Source organism: Chrysochloris asiatica, unplaced genomic scaffold (assembly GCF_000296735.1).
Source record: "Chrysochloris asiatica unplaced genomic scaffold, ChrAsi1.0 scaffold00195, whole genome shotgun sequence".
Lineage (NCBI taxonomy): Eukaryota > Metazoa > Chordata > Mammalia > Afrosoricida > Chrysochloridae > Chrysochloris > Chrysochloris asiatica.
The window spans coordinates 127,178-146,451 of NW_006408713.1; the positions used below are offsets into that span (position 1 = coordinate 127,178).

General features: G+C 40.8%; 1 pseudogene; it reads right to left on the minus strand.

Moving 5' to 3' along the window:
* Window positions 1-7,015, minus strand: part of LOC102828482 — a 15,154-nt pseudogene extending 8,139 nt beyond the window's left edge.
* Window positions 7,016-19,274: the final 12,259 nt, after the last annotated feature.

The following is a 19,274-nucleotide window of genomic DNA, read 5'->3' on the forward strand; positions in this document are numbered from 1 at the left end:
CCTTATATGGCCTCACGCCTAGACCAAATGATTGCCTGGGCCTTATATGGCCTCACGCCTAGACCAAATGATTGCCTGGGCCTTATATGGCCTCATGCCTAGACCAAATGATTGCCTGGGCTTATATGGCCTCATGCCTAGACTTTCCCCACTTTGATTCTACAGTCTTCCATATTCATTATTTAACATTCATGTACATACAAGGTGATTTAAAATACTTTGGCTTAGGCCAGACACACCTTACTCCTCAAACTGACATCTCTACTCTTTAACACTTTAAAGAGGACTTTTGAAGGAGATTTGCTTAAAGCAATACAACTTTTGATTCTTGACTGCTGCTTCCATATGTGTTGATTGTGGATCCAAGCAAAATGAAGTGTTTGACAACATCAAACTTTTCTACATTTATCATGGTGTTATTTTTTGGTCCAGTTGTAAGGGTTTTTGTTTTCTTTGTTTTGAGGTGTAATCCACACTATAGACTAGTCTTTGGTCTTCATCCATCGTCTGTTTTAGTCTGGAAGTTCTGCTGAAACCTGTCCACAATGAGTAACCTTGTTGTTGTGTGAAGTGCCGTCGAGTCGGTTCCGACCCATAGCGACCCTGTATAGGTTTTCCAAGGAGCAGCTGGTGAGCTTGAACTACTGACCTTATAGTCCACAGCACCACACCAGGACTCATGAGTATTTAAATGCTGGTGGTAAAGTTTCTAGCATCATGGCAATACACAAACCCCACAGATTTCAACAAACTGACAAATGAGAGGTGGAAGTATAGATAAGATAATAGAATAATTTTTAAATTATAATATTCAAACAAACAGTTGTTGTTGTTGTTTTTAAGTGCTGTCGAGTCGGTTCCGACCCATAGTGACCCTGTACAGGGTTTCCGAGGCTGTAAATCTTTACAAGAGCAAAAAGCCTCATCTGTGTCCCGTGGAGCAGCTGGTAGTTTCGAACTGCTGACCTTGCGGCTCGCAGCCCAATTCGTAACCACTACATTACCAGAGCTCCTTAAACAATAGGCAGTATTTAAATATGGTATTTTAACACCCCAACATCCTTGTATGATTATCATTATGGTCACCAATTTCCAACCGAACTAAAATGTATGTTAGTGGTCAGGATCACCCCAATAGTAGGGTAAGTGCTGGGATGTGAACTGTAAGACTTAGCTCCACTGGGATCAGAAAATGCGCTCATTGCGTCTGAGTGTGGGACCACATGGAGTCACAAGGAGAAGTGGTCGTTGTGATGAAGATGGAATCCGTAACCTATTTGAGTATGTTATCCAGCTCAGTTAAACGGTTATCATTTCTCATGAGGTTACATGTATATGATTTAGCAAATATCCTAAGTCTGATACAATTACTGACATTAGGTCAAGTATTTGGTTGAATTTTTAGTAGTCTGCCATAGCATTGTTGTTGTTGTTGTTAAGTGCCTTAGAGTCGGTTCCGACCCATAGCGACCCTGTACAGGGTTTCCGAGGCTGTAAATCTTTACGGGAGCAGAAAGCCTCATCTTTCTCCCGCAGAACGGCTGATAGTTTCGAACTGCTGGCCTTAAGGTTGGCAGCCCGATTCGTAACCACTACGCTACCAGAGCTAGTGGTTACAAATTAGGCTGTGAGCCGCAAGGCCAGCAGTACGAAACTACCAGGTGTTCCGCAGAGAAAGATGAGACTTTCTGCTCCCGTAAAGATTTACAGCCTCGGAAACCCTGTACAGGGTCACTATGAGTCAGAACCAACTCCACAGCACATTATAACAACAACCATTGTCCCCCATCTTCCAACAATAGTAATAAGATAGTAAGCAAAACAGAGATAGAAAAAGAACTACCACCTCCGTGGAGTGCTGGCATGGCACTGTGGGTTAAAGCACTGGACTGCAAGGTCAGTGTGAAATGCAAGGTCAGCGGTTCAATCTCATCAGCTGTATCTCCACAGGGTCTCTGTGAGCCAGAACTGACTCTATGGCACTTAAAAACAACAACAATAGCAACCTCTTTATCTTTTTCATTCTTAGTGTCAGCAGGCATGCTTTCTGGGATGCAATAATGTCTGTAATCTCCTATAGAGAGAGGATCGCAAGAGTAAGACTCACTACTTTGGACATGTTATCAGGAGTGATCAGTCCTTGGAGAAGGACATCATGATTGGTAAAATAGAAAGTTAGTGATAAAGAAGAAGATTGTCAATGAGATCTACTGACACAACGGCTGAACACTGAACACAGACACAGCAATGCTTGTGAGGATGTCGCAGGCACGGGCATTATTTCATTCTGTTTACATAAGGTTGCTGTGAGTTGGAAATGACTGAATAGCATCTGACACCGCACCCCTCCATCTTTCATAGTTTCTTATTGACTAGCATCATTACTATTGCAAGTTTGCTCGTCAGGAAAAGAATGATCATCCTTTGGCACCAACTATGGGATTATGTTGGTGAGGAGTCACTATGTTCAGCATTTACTATATAAACTCCAGGCATGTTTTGGAAGTTATTATAAATCATCAGTTTTTGTATATCTCATTCATATAATTGAGCACCAGAGAAATCATCACCAAGTGGGTCCATTGATGCTGTGAGTTGAACCTGGGACATGACCCCATCCATTTGATGGTAGTGTATCCCACTCTAAAGGTGGGGAGGTATGCTGACACTGCAGGTTTCTGCAGGTTGCAGACACTTCTTCCAACCGTCATCTTAAGATCTGGGTATCTCAATTTCACCAAAGTACAGTTACCACATAAATGTCTGTAGGTTATTTGGAAAAAGACAGCAAAAATTACCACCATGTGCATTTGTCATGATGTGGGTCTTCTCTCCTGAAATCTGATTTTAGAGACAATAGATGCTAAGTCTGAAAACTGACTCAGTTCCATAAATTTTGCAAGAGATTGGGACATTTGGGGGTGGGGGAGGAAGGCGGGGGTGGAGGGTATGAATGTCCCAGTCTCCCAGCCATCCATTTTTGTTTTCTTCTGTCATAATTCAGACCCTTGCCAACAGTAAACCCTGTAATATTTTACTCTATTAACCTTCTTAGTAACTCTCTGTGGGTCAGGAAACCTCATCTGCCACTGCGACTTTCTGGTGATAAAGAACATTTCCACCTTTTGGTACCAACATCTGGCCTTTATGGTTTCAGGGTCCTATCATCTCCATCACTATCAATAAGTGAAGTTCTACATCTTCCGCTCTTCTCATCAGCTCGAATGTACAGATGAGAGCCACCACTTAATATTTTAATGATGCTATTATCCTTTAAAAGGTGCTCTGGTAGTGCAGTGGTTACGAATCAGGCTGCGAACCTTAAGGTCAGCAGTATGAAACTACCAGCTGTTACGTGGGAGAAAGATGAGGCTTTCTGCTCCTGTAGAGATTTACAGCCTTGGAAACCCTGTACAGGATCACTGTGAGTGGGAACCGATTCCACGGCACATAACCACCACCACCATCTTTATCCTTTTTGACTTACACTGTAGGATCATCACTGGGCTGTGAACCACAAGGTCAGCAGTTCAAACTGACCAGCTTCTCCTCAGAAACTCTATACAGGGTCACCATGAGTTGGAACCAGCTCGAAGGCACTTAATAACAAGTATTTTTCTTCTCGCTAGGACATTCTATATAGCTTTGGAAAACAGTGAGTCCTTTTGGAAAATGTGGTGGAATTCAGTAAACAGAAAAAAGTGTACCTGAAAAAAAGCCCAAACCAAAGTTCATCCAGAAAAAACAAATCCTAATCAAGGTTAGGGTTAGGCTACCTGTGTGCACTTTTCTTGTGTGCAGGTATAAGCAGGGGTTTGACCTAGAATTGGGTTTTTGAGCTATACCTAGTGTACACATTCTCTAGCATGCCTCTTTCTAATCCATTTAGCTCATTCTCCTTCACCTAGGTGGCATTTCATCGGTGTCTAAACTGGGCCATGACTGTGCCCAAGCTTTATGAGCAATTCTAATGGGAACTTTATGGGGTGAGTCCTTGGAAAAGTGGAGTCCTTGCAAATGTGAATCCTTCATCTCAGAAAAGCATTCCCAAACCAATATTATTTGTCCTAATCACATTTATGTTCTGCCCTTGTTGGTCAAGCACTTTCAGAATCCAGTCTTGTGCTTACACCAGTCCTGCAGAATCCAGTCCTGCAGTTTCCACCCTGATTTGTGCTGTTTTGAATTTGCTGAGTGTTGGCAGTCCTTTGGGATATAATGTCTTTCTTCCTGTCATTACCAGAGGATTTACGCTGCAACTCTACTTGGTCCTGGTAGACTACCCAAAGCGAGACTCAGAGGAGCACCTGATGCCTGGTGTGGGAAGAGCTTCTGAAGTTTTATTTTGTTTTTCAGCACAGGCAAGCATTCGCTTGTAGTAGGGAAGGGTGGGGTCAGAAGTTCCAGAGACAACTGAGAAACCAATACGACTAGAAGCACCTTCCCTGGTGCCTTCATCCATGTGTTCTGGTCCAACCAGGCACTCACATTATCCTTGCAGACCAGGGCTGGCTGGATAGTTATCCTTTACTGACATCACTAAAACTGTTAGATACCGGACCTAGCTATTTCTTACTATCCCCTTCAAGTAATGAGAGATTCTTTGAATGCAACCAAAGATGCTGCTTTCATTTTCTGTAGCTGCTGTAACAAATTACCACAAACCTGATGCCTTAAACAACAGAAACGTATTCTCTTGTAGTTCAGGAAGCCAGATGTCTGAAGTCCACATGCGGTCAACACTGAATCATTTCCACAGATCCTGAGAGATATTATGTTTCATACCTGTCTACTGGCTTCTATGGGGTTCCTTTACTTGTGGGTACACAACTCCTTGGTCTTGACATGTTCCTATTCTATCTGTCTGTGTCTCTTTAAGTTCTCTTCATCAAAGGATATCCAGCATTTGGTGTCAGACCCACTCAGATCCAGTGTGACTCTTCTTAACTTATTACATCAGCAATGATGTGATTTCCAAATAAGGTCATATTCTGAGGTTATGTTTGAGTGGGTGTACATTTGTGAGAGATGCTACCCAAACCACTAGAGGTGAGTTCTGGTCATAGCATCCAATGATCTGGTACTCTCCCACAGCTGATATTGTACTTTCGGTGAGACATTGAGTAATAACATTCCAACCCCACCATGCTTATGTCTCCTATTACCACCGTATCTCGAATGGCTGGTATTCTATTGGGCAATCCCATTTTCTTGCTCTGGTATATCCTCCCCACTCACCATGAGGAGAATTGTAATAATTATACTCCATGTTGTAGGAGAATCTTTACTGTTGGCACCAGAACGGTACTCTATCAAACTTTACTGACAATTCCTGTCTTATATGTTTTTACATCCTCCGTCAATTTTACAGGAAATCAAGGCCTCGATACCATTCAACCATATGTGTTCATCAAGGGTGAATTAAAGCATTAGGAATTTAAGTGGATAATTTAATTTTTAAACATTAGTGAAAATAGCTCTTTAGGTATTAAACATACTCTAATAAAATTAAATTAAGAACAAATACCCAAGAAGTAAGCTTCATTTCCCAGTCACGCAAATTGAAACTGTAGATGATCCCTTCATTCAGCTAATGAAACCCTAGTCTTACCAGCTCGGGAATTCTAAGAGGAAAGAAATTATGTGTGAGGCTCGTAATTGAGAAATGAATTACTCATCAGTGGATGTCTGCCATGTATTAAACCAGGCAAATCTCTAGATCTCGGAAAGTGTTTTTAACAATTTTAAAGGAGAGGGTGACTCCTTGTCTCTTGAAAGGAGTAATTACCTTCAAAGAGGAAATAGAATTTTCCCCAACAATAAAGAACCTTGCCTTTTCCCTCTTGGGGAGAGATTTGCTTGAAATTGGAAATGCCAAAGTGCTTGGGGAATTCCCAGAGTAAGCTGGGAAATAGTAGCTCATGGGTGCACTAGTCTTTGTTTCATCAACGACGTCCTTCATGTAAACTTGTGCTTCATTTCATTCACATTTGCTTCCGAAATACATCTGTTCTTCTGAGATGACTCTCAGCAAATGGGGTCTCCATTCAGAGGTGATGTCCCTCAATCAGTAAACTTTTAGTTGTCATCATGCTGACTTTGACTCACGGTACTCATGTGTGTCAGGGTAGAAATGTGCTTCATACCATTTTCAACAGCTAATGTGCTGAAGTAGGTTACCAGAAGTTTCTTCCAAAACTACTTGGGTGGACTTGAACCTCCAACTGTTTTGTTAGCAGCACAGCATGTTAACTGACTGCAACACTCCTGGCCTTCTTAATTTTGTCAGGAAAGGATGACATAGAAGAGCCATTTATATCCATGTAACTATTTTGAAGGCTTTCTACTCCCATAAAGATTTACACCCTCTGAAACCCTGTACAGGGTCGCTATGGGTCGGACCCGACTCGATGGCACTTAACAACAACAACAACAAACTATTTTGAATAGTGACTGTAAATTTTAAGCTGAGTTTGTAAATGTATACAAATACATGTGTATGGGGGTCCATGCATTAATGTAATAAAGATGAAATTGGAGAACTATTTGGGATGGTGATGTCTAAGTGTGGTTGTTTTATGAATTGCATTGTTGTTGTTAAGTGTCTTCGAGTCAGTTCTGACACATAATGACCATGTATAGGGTTTCCAAGGAGCAACTGGTGGGTTTGAATAGCCAACCTTCAGGTTAGCAGTCCAGTGCTTACCCTAAAGTGCCATACCAAGACCCCATAGACTGCATTAGAGCTGGAATAAAAGAAATTATGTAACTGAGTTCACTGTGATTACTCTTCGGATCACTCTTCATTGTTACTGTGACTAATGCCAATGTGACTCTCCAAAGTTTTGAGGGTAAAAAGAGGAACTAAGAAATGTTCTCCTCCAATGGATTTTCTCTAGAGTCCTGCATCCGTGCAGCTTTGATAAGAAACACAAAGATATGACAAGTGGCAATCCATGCCACACACGGGCCGAAGTGCATGGACCTTATGTGGTGTTTATAATATTACCGCCATTTTGGAGACAAAAGGAGAGAAGCCAGAAAGTTTCCATGGTGTTCACAAAGTCCCAAAGCTGGTGGCTAGCAGAGAAGGGGCCAAGTCTGTTGTTGCTGTCATGGTGTCCATTTGATTCAGACTTCCAACAGCCAAATATGACAGAGTACAATTGCTTCATAGTGCTTTCTTGTTGCCATCTTCATAGAAGTAGATTTCCAAGCCACAGAAAGCTTTGTTGCTAAGTGGATGGGAACCGCCAACCTTCCAGTCATTAGCCAAGTGCTTAGTCAGTACATCACCAGGGCTCTGGAACCAAGTCTAGGACTCAATTGACACATGAATCCCTATACCCCATTCTCAGGAGGAATGTATGTCTACGGAATCTGGGAGGCCTAAGAACGAATGTCCGGGTGAATGTGTCCTGCAAGATGGATGTCCCTGAGAGTCCGTGAGCCAGTCTGTGGTGTGCAGAACTGCCCTCCTCTTCACAGACATGACAGGATAACCCATATGTTTAAAGACAACAAGCTATCCTGTGAGCAGGAGACCAGGCAGGGACGTGAGAAGCTAAGGAAGGCTACAAAGCTAGGAGGTACCACGTGGAGCTCAGGAGGCCCAGGAACAAGCACAGCCTTGGGGGAAGAAGGAGCCCACTTCCCCCTCAGCATCTGTAGACAAGGTAGGGATATTCCAACAACCAATGGCCTTTTTGTTCTCTATCAGGATCACTCACCAGCAACTGTCAGAGAGCTTGTTTTCTATCCCTTTGAGTGTCGAATGTGCTGGTACTGAACTTGGAATCTGGAGGGCAGCTTTTCCTGGTTGCAGAGTGACAATTAGCTGTAGCAGGTTAGCAGGATTCTTTTAAGGATTCTCCTAAGGAAGTCTTCAGCAGAGAAAAGGGATACTTTTTGAAGTTGCTTTTTAGATTCTTTTTTTTTTTTTTTTCCCCCCTCTCTCAACTGACAAGAGCTTCCAAATAAAGCCCGTTGACTCTCCTATTTGAGCAGAGGTGCAGCTCTGGGCTCCTAAAAGCTTCACAGTGTGAAGCGGGAGTTTAGAGACTCCCTGCTCTTCTAATTGGAGCAGAAAGTGCTAGCTGGAATCAGCAGGAAATGCTGCCTCTCCCAGAGGTTCCTAATTTCTGCTTTGTGCCCTCCACCTGGGTTTCTACCAGAGCTCACACTGCCCCCCCCCCCCCCCCCCACCCCCCCCCCCCCCCCCCCTTTCTCCCACTCAGGAAGCAAGTAATCACCAAAGACTGACATCGTAGCCCCACAACAGTAGAAGCATTTAAGATTATGGTGAGAATAGATTCAATATAAGCACTATATTCTCTTTTGCATGTTGAAGACAGATCCAAGCTATGTGGGGGTCACAAAGTTCATCATTGCACTGCGTAAATTCTGAGTCCTTTTTTTATTTTATTTTTCCTGTGATCTTTTATCAAGACAAAACCACCCCTGCCCCCTGTACACTAAATTCACACAATGATGAACATATGAACAAAATACAGATGACTCTATGTAAATATATACTGCAGGCAGGATTTACAGCAGTAACAAAGTCAGAATGTAACATAACTTTGTGTTCTTTTCCTTTCTTTAAAAAAACAACATCTTTATTTTAAAGTCCTGAAGTGGTCAATTTAACCTCACTGAAGAAATCAAATGCATCTTTGAACATCTAAATTTACTTTAAAACTGAAGGCACAAGGGATGGCTCCTTAATGCTTACAAAAGCAGTATCTGCTTTTTTATTTCATTTTATTTTTAAAAGTGCTTATCAAGATGAATGAGCACAGTGGTGTGTAATTTCAAAGAAGAAATTGCTTTTTTTTCTCCAGCTTCCGCACTGAATTCTCAAGGTCACCAGGAGTAAGAGGAACATCTGTTGCTTAGCTTTGCTCCTGGGTTCTGTGTGGGATGCATGGCCCCCACAGGGAAGAAGAGTGGCTTCAGTAAATGCTGAATTCTACCATATCACTCAAAAGAGAATGTGGAAATCCTCCTCGTCTACACATTGTAGGAGTTCTGATGTGGCACTGTAGGTTAAGCACCTGACCACAAGTTTAGTTTGAATTGCAAGTTTGGTGGTTCAAACTTACCAATCGCTCCTTGGCAACCTTATATAGTATTGCTGTTCATTGGAAGTAACTCAACGGCACTTAACAACATCAACAAAGTATAAAACTGACACGTTGAGAAAACTAAACATGATGCCCTGTCTTAGTTCTGAACACATTCTTATGGCCAATGCTACTTTTGTGGTTAAGAAACGGAGCTTCAGAGGGAATCCTAGGGAAGCATTCCATTAGCAAGATTTCGTCAAAACAGATTGACCCCACGGATGTGCGACTCTGGACCGAATAGGGCAGCACTCCAAAAGTGCACATTGTCTGATTTGGTAACAAAAGACTGCAAAAATATACTCTGTATTTTCCCATGACCCTGAAAAATAACATTTCTTAAAGCTTTAATCGGAAGAGTCATCGACAGTCATCCAACAGGAAAAATGTTGTCAAATATTTTATTATGGCTTTTGGCTGTTGTCAGAAGAAACCCTAGTGGTGCTATAGGGTAAGCACTGGACTGTTAGTCACAAAGTCAGCAGTTCAACTCCATTAACCATTCTCTGGGACAAAGATGAGGCTTTCTGCTCTATGAAGATTTAAAACCTTTGAAAAAAGTTCACTATGAGTACAAATCGCAAAGACTAAGTCTGAAGTTTTTTTTGGAGAGTGGTTGTTGGTGTCTGTGGAAGGCCCATAAGTTTTCCAGACTGCAATCTTCACAGGAGTGCATTGCTAGGTCTTTCTTCCACATACCCACTGGGAGGGTTCAAATCACCAACCTTTCAGTTAATTGCTAAATGTTTTGCCATTACTCTACCAGGGCTCCTTATTCATTATTGCTAATAATGTGAAAACAAAACAAAACACCGAGTCATCTGATATTTGCTCTTTAGTAAAACAAACATACAAGCATAAGGCTTTGAACTTATTACTGCTCCTAAGATTCAGCTCATAAATTCATGAGTTTTTTTCCCCAAAAGAAAAAAAAATGTCACTGGGATTAGTAGATGATTGCAAACAAGTTCTCTCGATAATACACTTGTCTTAATCTTGTTAGGGTGACTTCAAAAAGAAAGAACCCGAGTATAACAGTATAATAGAGTTAAATACTGTTAACTGATAGTACATGAAGGAGATTACAATCATTGAAATAAATTTATATATATATATATTTGCTTGGTAAATCTTCACTCAATCAGCAACGAGAAGTTTAAATAATTGATTATAATATACACTGGGTGTATATATATCTTCTTGCTTTTTAAGAACGTAAAACATGTTTTCATTTATAACCATTTTATCATGCAAGGCATGAGTAGGATTCTAGATTTCTTCTTATTTATTTATTTTTTAAATACTTTTCAATGGAAAGAATATTGTTTTCTGAAAATCCAAAGATTTGCCCAGAATTAAAAGGTCATTTCTAAATTGTGACTGCCACAATTGTAAAGGTCAAAGTTTTGTAACAAAAATGGGGAGTAGTTAAGCTTATAGTATAGAAACAGAGGACCCTAGGACCATGAAGGGAGAAGAGCACAAGTGGAATGTGGGACACTACCCAGAGAAACAGCAACACCAGAGATGGAGGCAGAGAAGAGGAGGACATGGAGAAAGGGAGCAGCTGACAACTCTGGACTCATGGAAAGAGAAGGACTGGGTGCTGGTGACCAGGAGGCAGGCTTGTAGAATATGCCTTTTGGTTGTTTAAATTATTATATATTCCTGAGTGTTTCTGTGTACATCCCCTCCCCCTCCAAAACAAAACAAAATAGGAAATGGGTGCAAATACTGTTGAATGATGATGCACAGAGGAGTTTGTAATCAACACAATGATATGATGTTGTAAAGCTGATGTTCTCCCATGTAAACTATCGCTCAGTTCACAATAAGAACTTACACACACAAAACAAAACAAAACAAGTTATAAGCTAACCTTCAAAATTTTCAAGATATTTGTACATGTATTTTTATTGCTAAGAAATAGATATGTATATGAATATACCACTCTGTCGGTGGACCTATGGGTTTTCTGCAGATTGGGGCTATTACAAACAAAGCAGTAACTTTTTTTGGAAAAAAAGGTCATTTCTGTACTTAATATGGAGTCCTGGTGTGGCACGGTGGGTTAATGCAGCAGACTGCAAAGCTGTTTGAACTGCAAGGTTGGTGGTTCAAGCACACCAGCTGCTCCTTGAAAACCTTAATATAACTTGTTAGGTGTCCTTCAGTTGGCTCCAACTCATAGCAACCCTATGCACAACAGAACAAAACACAACCTGCTGTATTATTCATGAGGTTTTCAGTGGCTAAACATTTAGAAGAATCCAGCCTCTCCTTCTTCCTTGTCTTCCTCTGAAAGCTCTGCTGAAGCCTGTCCACCATGGCTGGCCCTGCTGGCATTTAAAGTACCGGGGGCATAGCTGACCGCATCCCAGCAACTCACAAGCCCGCATAGTCCAACACCTTAACATAAAAGTTGTTTAATGACTAATTAAGGTTGGTTGGTTGGTTACATGCCATGGAGTCGGTTCTGACTCATAGAGACCCTGTATAGGGTTTCTGAGGCTGTAAATCTTTATGTGAGCAGAAAGTCTCGTCTTTCTCCCATGGAACAACTGGTGGTTTTGAACTGCTGACCTTAATGTTCACAGCCCAATTCGTAATCACTATGCTACCAGAGCTCCTTACTAATTAAGGTGACCAATATAAATATGGATCTACTTTGAGACCTTCAGTTTGACTCCCCGTACCTACTAATCTAATTCTGTGCCCATAGCATACCATTTTACTATTTAGCTGTAAAACGGGCTCAAGTTTCAGGTAATCCTTATAAACTCCTTGTCATAGTTCTCAGTTCTATTTCTTCATCTCTATTTTGTTGGTCATTTTTTAGTATTGTTTTTGTTGTGTTCAAAAGAATGCTGTTGGAGACTTATTAAAATAAAGGTTATCTTGGGAAAACTTGTTATGCTATGCTTTTCAATACATACATAATCTGGAGCTCTGGTAGTGTAGTGGTTACAAATCAGGCTGAGAGCTGCAAGGTCAGCAGTTCAAAACTACCAGCTGTTCCGCGGGAGAAAGATGAGGCGTTCTGCTCCGGTAAAGATTTACAGCCTCGGAAACCCTGTACAGGGTCACTATGAGAAGGAACTGACTCCACGGCACACAACAACAACAAATACTAACAATGGGAGTTCTGGTGTGGCACTCTGGATTAATGTGATGAACTGAAAAGTTAGTTTGAAACACAAGGTCAGCGGTTCAAGCTCATCAGCTGCACCTCAAAGGCCCTATTCAGGATCACTATGGGTCAGAACAAACTTGATGGCACTTAACAACAACAACATATTTACAACAACTTTTACATACTAGGCTAGCAAACATATAGCAGAATAAAAATGGCATATATATATATAATTTGTAATTGATAGGAAAATAAGATTGTCCAGGATTTCAGTCATTCTGCCTAATGGCAGACTCTGTACAGTCTCCCATGATGTTGAGTAAAGTCCTCTGAATTACATTTTTAATTCACCTTTTATGATTAATCAGCATGTATTTCTACATTTTCTGATCTTGAGGGTGTGAAACCTCTTGGGAAGAGTGGGGTTTAATCTGACTACTGCCTGCTGGTCATATTGGTGTTTCTTTTCATTGGGGGAAAATAGAATTTTCCAGCTTCAAGGGCTGCACTTGCCCTTTGACATTGCTTTGTTCTTTTTGTCTCTAGGTTTCATCATTGTGTAAGCTTTGATTATATCATTACTCAGACTTGAAATGTAATACGAGTGATTTCTAAGACATATGGTATTGCCTGATTCATGTTAAGCCTCACCATTTGGATTCTTTTGTGGTGCAACAATTCTGTAACCTAGGTACTGCCCCTGATTCCTTTACAAACGAAGACTCATTAGGTGGCCAGTGTTGTGGTTGTCAGTTGCAGTCAAGTTGGCTTCAACTGATAGTGACCCTGAGGAAAACAGAAGCCAACACAACTTGGACCTCTGGCGTCCTCACAATCACTGCTGTATTTGAGCTCATAGGTGCAGCCACTTTGCCAGTCCATTTCCTTGAAGATTGTCCCTGTTTTTAGTGACTGTCCATAGTACCAAGCATGATGAATTTCTCCTGGGATAGTTCCATCCTGATGACAGGGCCAAAGGAAGCTGGAGGAATCTCACTACCCTAGCCTTCGAAGGAACATTCCTACTGTATTTTCTCTAAGAGCAATTTGTTCTTTCTTATGGCTGTTCATGGGATATGCAATTTTCTTTGCCAACACCACAATTCAAACGTTGTCTCTGGATGGCATAGATGATTAAGTGATCAGATACTAAACAAAATGTTGGAGGTTCAGATTTACCCAGTGACACCTCAGAATAAGGGTGTGAAAATTCACTTCTGAAAGATCAAAGCCACTGAAAACCCTGTCGAGTAAAGTTCTGTTTTAAAACATCATGAGTTGGAATTAACTTGATGGTAAATGGTTTGGTTAGTCACTCTCTCTTACATTAGGTTTGTAGAGAAACAAAACAATGGAATATATATATATAGTGGTAGTTGTGTGCCACTGAGTCAGTTCCAACTTACAGTGACCCTGTACAGGGTATATAACATCTCTACATGTGTTATGTACTACCACCAACACCACCATATATATATATATATATATATATATATATATATATATATATATATATATATATATATATGTGTGTGTGTGTATATGTATATGTATATGTGTGTGTGTGTATATGTATATGTATATGTATATATACACATACATACATACATACATGTTGGTTATGTTAGTTATGTGCTGTGGAGTCATGCAACTTCGTATAGGGTTTCTGGAAGTCCATGCAGTGGTTCAAACCCGATGGCACTTAACAACAACAATAACAATAGGGTTCTGAGACTGTAAATCTTTACTGGAGCAAAAAGCCTTATCTTTTTCCCACAGACTGACTGGTAGTTTTGAACTGCTCACCTTGAGGTTAGCAGCCCAATTTGTAACCTACTACAGTACTAGAGCTCTCTCTCTCCACACACACACACGCACACACATGTATAGAAAGGAGCTCTGCATAGTGATTACGAATCGGGCTGCAAACCACAAGGTCAGCAGTTCAAAGTCTCCAGCTGTCATGTGGGAGAAAGATGAGGCTTTCTGCTCCCATAAAGATTTACAGCCTCAGAAACCCTGTACAGGGCTATGAGTTGGAACCAACTCCATGGCACATAACAACAAAAACATATGTATATATGTATATACATATATATGTATAAAGACAAATAGACACACACACACACACACACACACACACACACACATATATATATATATATATATATATATATTGATGCTGTGGGCTAATGTGTCAGATTGCAAAGTAGTTTGAACTGCAAGGTTGGTAGTTCAAGTTCACCAGCAGCTCCTTGGAATCCTTATACAGGGTTGTTATGGGTTGGAATTGACTCGACAGCACTTAAGAACAGCAATAACAATCTCTCTCTCTCTATCTAGACAGAGAGAGAGAGCGAGACAGAGTCAGAGTCCTTGTGTGGCACAGTGGGTCAATGCACTGCATTGTTGGTTTGAACCACAAGACCCATGGTTCAAGCTCACCAGTCACTCCTTGGAAACCCTCTACAGGATTGCTGTGAGTCAGAACTGACTTGATGGCATTTAACAACAACAACTATATAAATATATGGATCATGGACTGCCAAAAGAACAAACCAATTTGTGTTGGAAGAAGTACAGCCAACATGCTTCTTGGAAGCCAGGATGACCAGATACTTTGGACATATTATTAGGAGGTGACAGTCCCTGGAGAAGGAGATCATGTTTGTTAAAGTGGAGGGTCTGAAATAAAGACGAAGAGCTCAACGAGACGGGTCAACACAGAGGCAGCAGGAACAGTGAACTCAGACCCAGCAGTGTTTCATTCTGTTGCGCATAGGTTTTTTTTTATTTTTAATGTTTTATTGTGAATTATGTGATAGTTTACATGGGGAAACATTAGTTTTACATTCATCCTATTGTATATCATTTCATTACCATGGTTATAATCCCCTCTGTGCATCATCAACCAACCATAGGGTATACACTACAAACCTGCCCCCCAGTCATCAGCACACAGCACCCTTCCCTCTCTGTGTCTGAAGTCCCTAACTGCTACATCTCTTCACATCATCGTCTCTGCCTCCATCTCAGGCATCACTGCTTCTCTGGGTAGGGTCCCGCTCTCCACTCTTCTCCATTGATGGTTCCAGGGACCTCCGTTCCTAGACTGAAAAGTGAATCACTCTCCTCCTTGATACAAAACATTTACCTTTACATTTCCAACCTTCACAATCAGTCCTGATAACAATTGTTCACTGTTGTATCACAAGAGGCCTATGCGCATTTCCTTTCATCAGCCCCGCCTAGACAGATTGGATACTAGTCAGTAGAGAGTCTACCTTCCTCCATGCTCTCTGGATCTAGGTTCCCTCTTGAAAGCTTGTAAGCCAGTCACTTCTTGCCTTTGTAGCCCCCCCCACACACACACACACACACTTTGGGTAGCCAATGTCCAAGTTGTCCATCGCTGTCTACTCTGTGTATGGAAGGGGTGGGAATGATCCTTGCTATAAAGATTTGTTCCTTCTTTTGAGCTACTGCATCCATAGGTGTAGGTCAAGTTCATCAAATTGTATCAGATTACTCTTTTTTTCCTCTTCTTTCTTCTTCTTGTTGAGCTCTGATCATCCAGTCATTGAAGCCAGTCAAATGGGTGTTATCTGCAAGTGTGGTTGTTCTTGTGCATATGCCCTCTCTTCTTATCAGCTGAATGCTTCACTCTCCACTCTAGTCCTCAGTGGCTATGTCACTGACTCTGGGCCCAAGAGTCCCCAGGTCTTGCCACACTGCTAGCCAACCAGGTCTCCACCTGGTTTCACAGAAGTCTATTGAACATTGTAGGGCTTAGCTTGCAGCTTCATTGCTGTTTTTCCCTAACTTCCCCTTATTGGTGATGAACGTGGTCACCAATCAGAGCATGTATTCCTACTAAATCTTAATCTTGGAGGGGGGTTTGCACTGAGGCGACCTGACCACTTGCCTTGATGTCTCCTGGGCAAGCAACTTGCTTGTTCTTATAGTAACAGTCGGTCTGCCTCTATTGTTTTGTATTTTTCCTGTAGGTCTTTCTTTCAAGAAGTATCTTCTGTTCTTCTAGTCACTGCATGCTGGTCTGCTCGTCCTTTCAAGTGGAAATTTCCCATCTCTGAAGATCTGGATGTGGTTCAGGCTTCCACCTATAGCAATGAGACACTGTGATTATTTCGTGTGTCCACAGGTCTGATAGATGAATCCATGATCAGGGCTGGGGTTGAAAATGGACTCACCAATGTCTGATTGCAAAGTGCTTTTTCACTTACCTTTCTTAAAGAGCAAATGTCCCTTTGCCAAGAACTCCATGAGGTCTGTAATGTATAGAAGATCACTGTCAATAAAATCAGCTGGTAGTTTCTAATTGCTGACCTTGCAGTTCTCAGCCTGATTCATAACCATTATGCTACCAGAGCTTCTTACTATCCATTTACTGTTGTAAAGTGCCTTTAAGTTGACTTCGACTCATACTGACCCAGTATATGGTTCCCAAGGCTTTAAATTTTGGTGGGTGCAGAAAGACAGATCTCTCTGTCATGGAATGGCTGATGACTTAAACTATATTCCCTGTGGTTTGCAGACTATTGCTTATCATATGGAGCCACTGTGATCCTCCTTTCTATCCGTATCCATGCATATATGCATGTCTTCGTTATCTGTCTAAATGTATTTTTGGTTTAAACACAAAATACGTTTATTGTTTAAAAGAATGTATGGGCTTGCTAAAAATAAATATCAGCTAATATGAAATAGTTTAAAAACTAATTACCCATCATTTGAACTTTTTATGATGATTGACGTTTTGTGATTTGAATCCTTAGTTTTCATCGTATCGTAATTTCCTCAGATTATGAAACATTATTTGTAAATATTTTGATGGTTGTATACTATTGCATCATATGAATACAAATTATTTTCATTGCCAAACAATCTGAAGGTGAGTAAAACAGGCATCAGAGGAACCCTGATTGAACAAGATTATTGAAACGTGAAGCTGTTGTTTCTCGACATAGCTTTCATCTAGGGCTGGACACGAATGAGGGTGGTACTTCCATCTCTCCTTCTCTTCTTGCAAGAATTCTGTACCCTGACTTACGCTAAGTTAAAATGCAAGTTCAGGCATCCCGGAAGGAAAAATAATCATGCTCCTTTGAAAGATTCTTTGAGTATGGGGAACAAAGAAATCTGAGGGAGCAACATAATGAATCGGGTTACGGTTTTCCAAAGAAATTCTCTCAGGACAGCCCTCGATGCCACTGAAGAATGGCTAGACGTGTTGCTCCTTGGTGCAGTTCGTTCAGTTTTCAACCAATGTAATTTTTCTAGTTCTTCAAACTTCTTCTTCATGATTATCCTGTGACCTTTGATAATACCTTTTTGACTTATCACTGTGAAAGGGATTACATTAGAAGGACCTGCATGTTGTTGTGAAGTGCCCTTGAATCAATTCTGATCCACAGCTATCCTGTATAGGATTTCCAAGGAGCAGCTGGTGAGCTTGAACCACCAATTTTGCAGTTCAAATGACTTTGCAGTCTGATGCATTAGCCCACAGTGCCATATAGAATGGGAGAAAAATGTGGAACGAAACTCAAAATCCTAAAAAATAATGTGGTTACCAATTGAGTAGAGAAAAGTATAATCCCTGAGACTGTAGTCCCGAGTCATCCTTTGAACCTGGAACTGAACTCACCCCCCGGCTCAACTGAAAACAAGAAAAATCACACCTTGATAATTTTAAAAAATGTCATAAACTTTTCAGCGGCCCTCTGTGTCTTGAATTTGAGTAAACCAGCAGACCCTTTTGGATGTCACTGTTTAGATTAGACTTTGATCTCTGGATCATATTGGTAAATACAAGAATTAGCCCCAGTTATGATTCATTACACAGAATCATCTTTATTAGCTTTGATATTGCCTGAAAGACTATCTCTGTGAGGTAGCTGTTATTTTTATTATTATTATTTTTTTAATATACCTTCCTAAAGTCACCTTAATGAGACAAAGACAAGTGCATTACTGAGAGACCTGTCTGCAACCATCCACTGACCACAAAGACATGTTTAGACATGGTTTGTTTGGAATAAACTTGTATATGAGATGGAATCTTAGTAGCAATACTTTTTGACTTACCCTCATACATACATTCTAGGTGTTCCTCAAAGCTCATGTGAATTATTGCTGCTTTAATACTTGTCACTAGTTTCTTAGGATCAATTTGTAAAGTAGGCATAGCCATTCATTTGATAGGTGACGATACTGTACACATTTGCACAAGAAGAACCAAGGAAGACTTGCATCCAATGATTCAAATTCAAAGGCCAATTGTTCCATGATGTGCAGAGTAAAAGTTATTTTATGGCTAGGATGGGTCTCAAGCTGGGGGAACTGAAGAAAAAATTCAAGCCTTGACTTTCGTTATTGAAAGATTTTCTGGGCAAATTGTTGAATGATGCAAAATGCATCAAGAAATGATGGAAGGAATACACAGAGTCATTGTACCAAAAGGAAATGGTTAATGTTCAACCATTTCAAGAGATACCATATGAACAAGAGCCAATGATACTCAGAGAAGAAGTCCAAAGTGCATTGAAAGAAGTGGCAAAGAACAAGGCACCAGGAATTGATGGAATAAAAATTGAAATCTTTCAAGAAAGTGAGGCTGCACAAGAGGCACTCACTCATCTCTGACAAGAAATTTGGAAGACAACTATCTGGCCGACTGATTGGAAGAGATCAATATTTATGCCCATTCCAAAGAGAGGTGATCCAACGGAATGTGGAAATCATCGTACAATCTCTTTCATATCTCAAGCAAGTAAAGTTTTGCTAAAGGTAATACAGAAATGGCTACAATCATGCATTGACAGAGAACTTCCAGAGGTTCAAGCTGGATTCAGAAGAGCCGTGGAACGAGAGATATCATTGCTGATATCTGATGGATCTTGGCTGAAAGCAGAGAATACCAGAAGGATGTTTACCTGTGCTTTATTGACTACGCATAGGCTTTCGATTGTATGGATCATGACAAGCTATGGAAA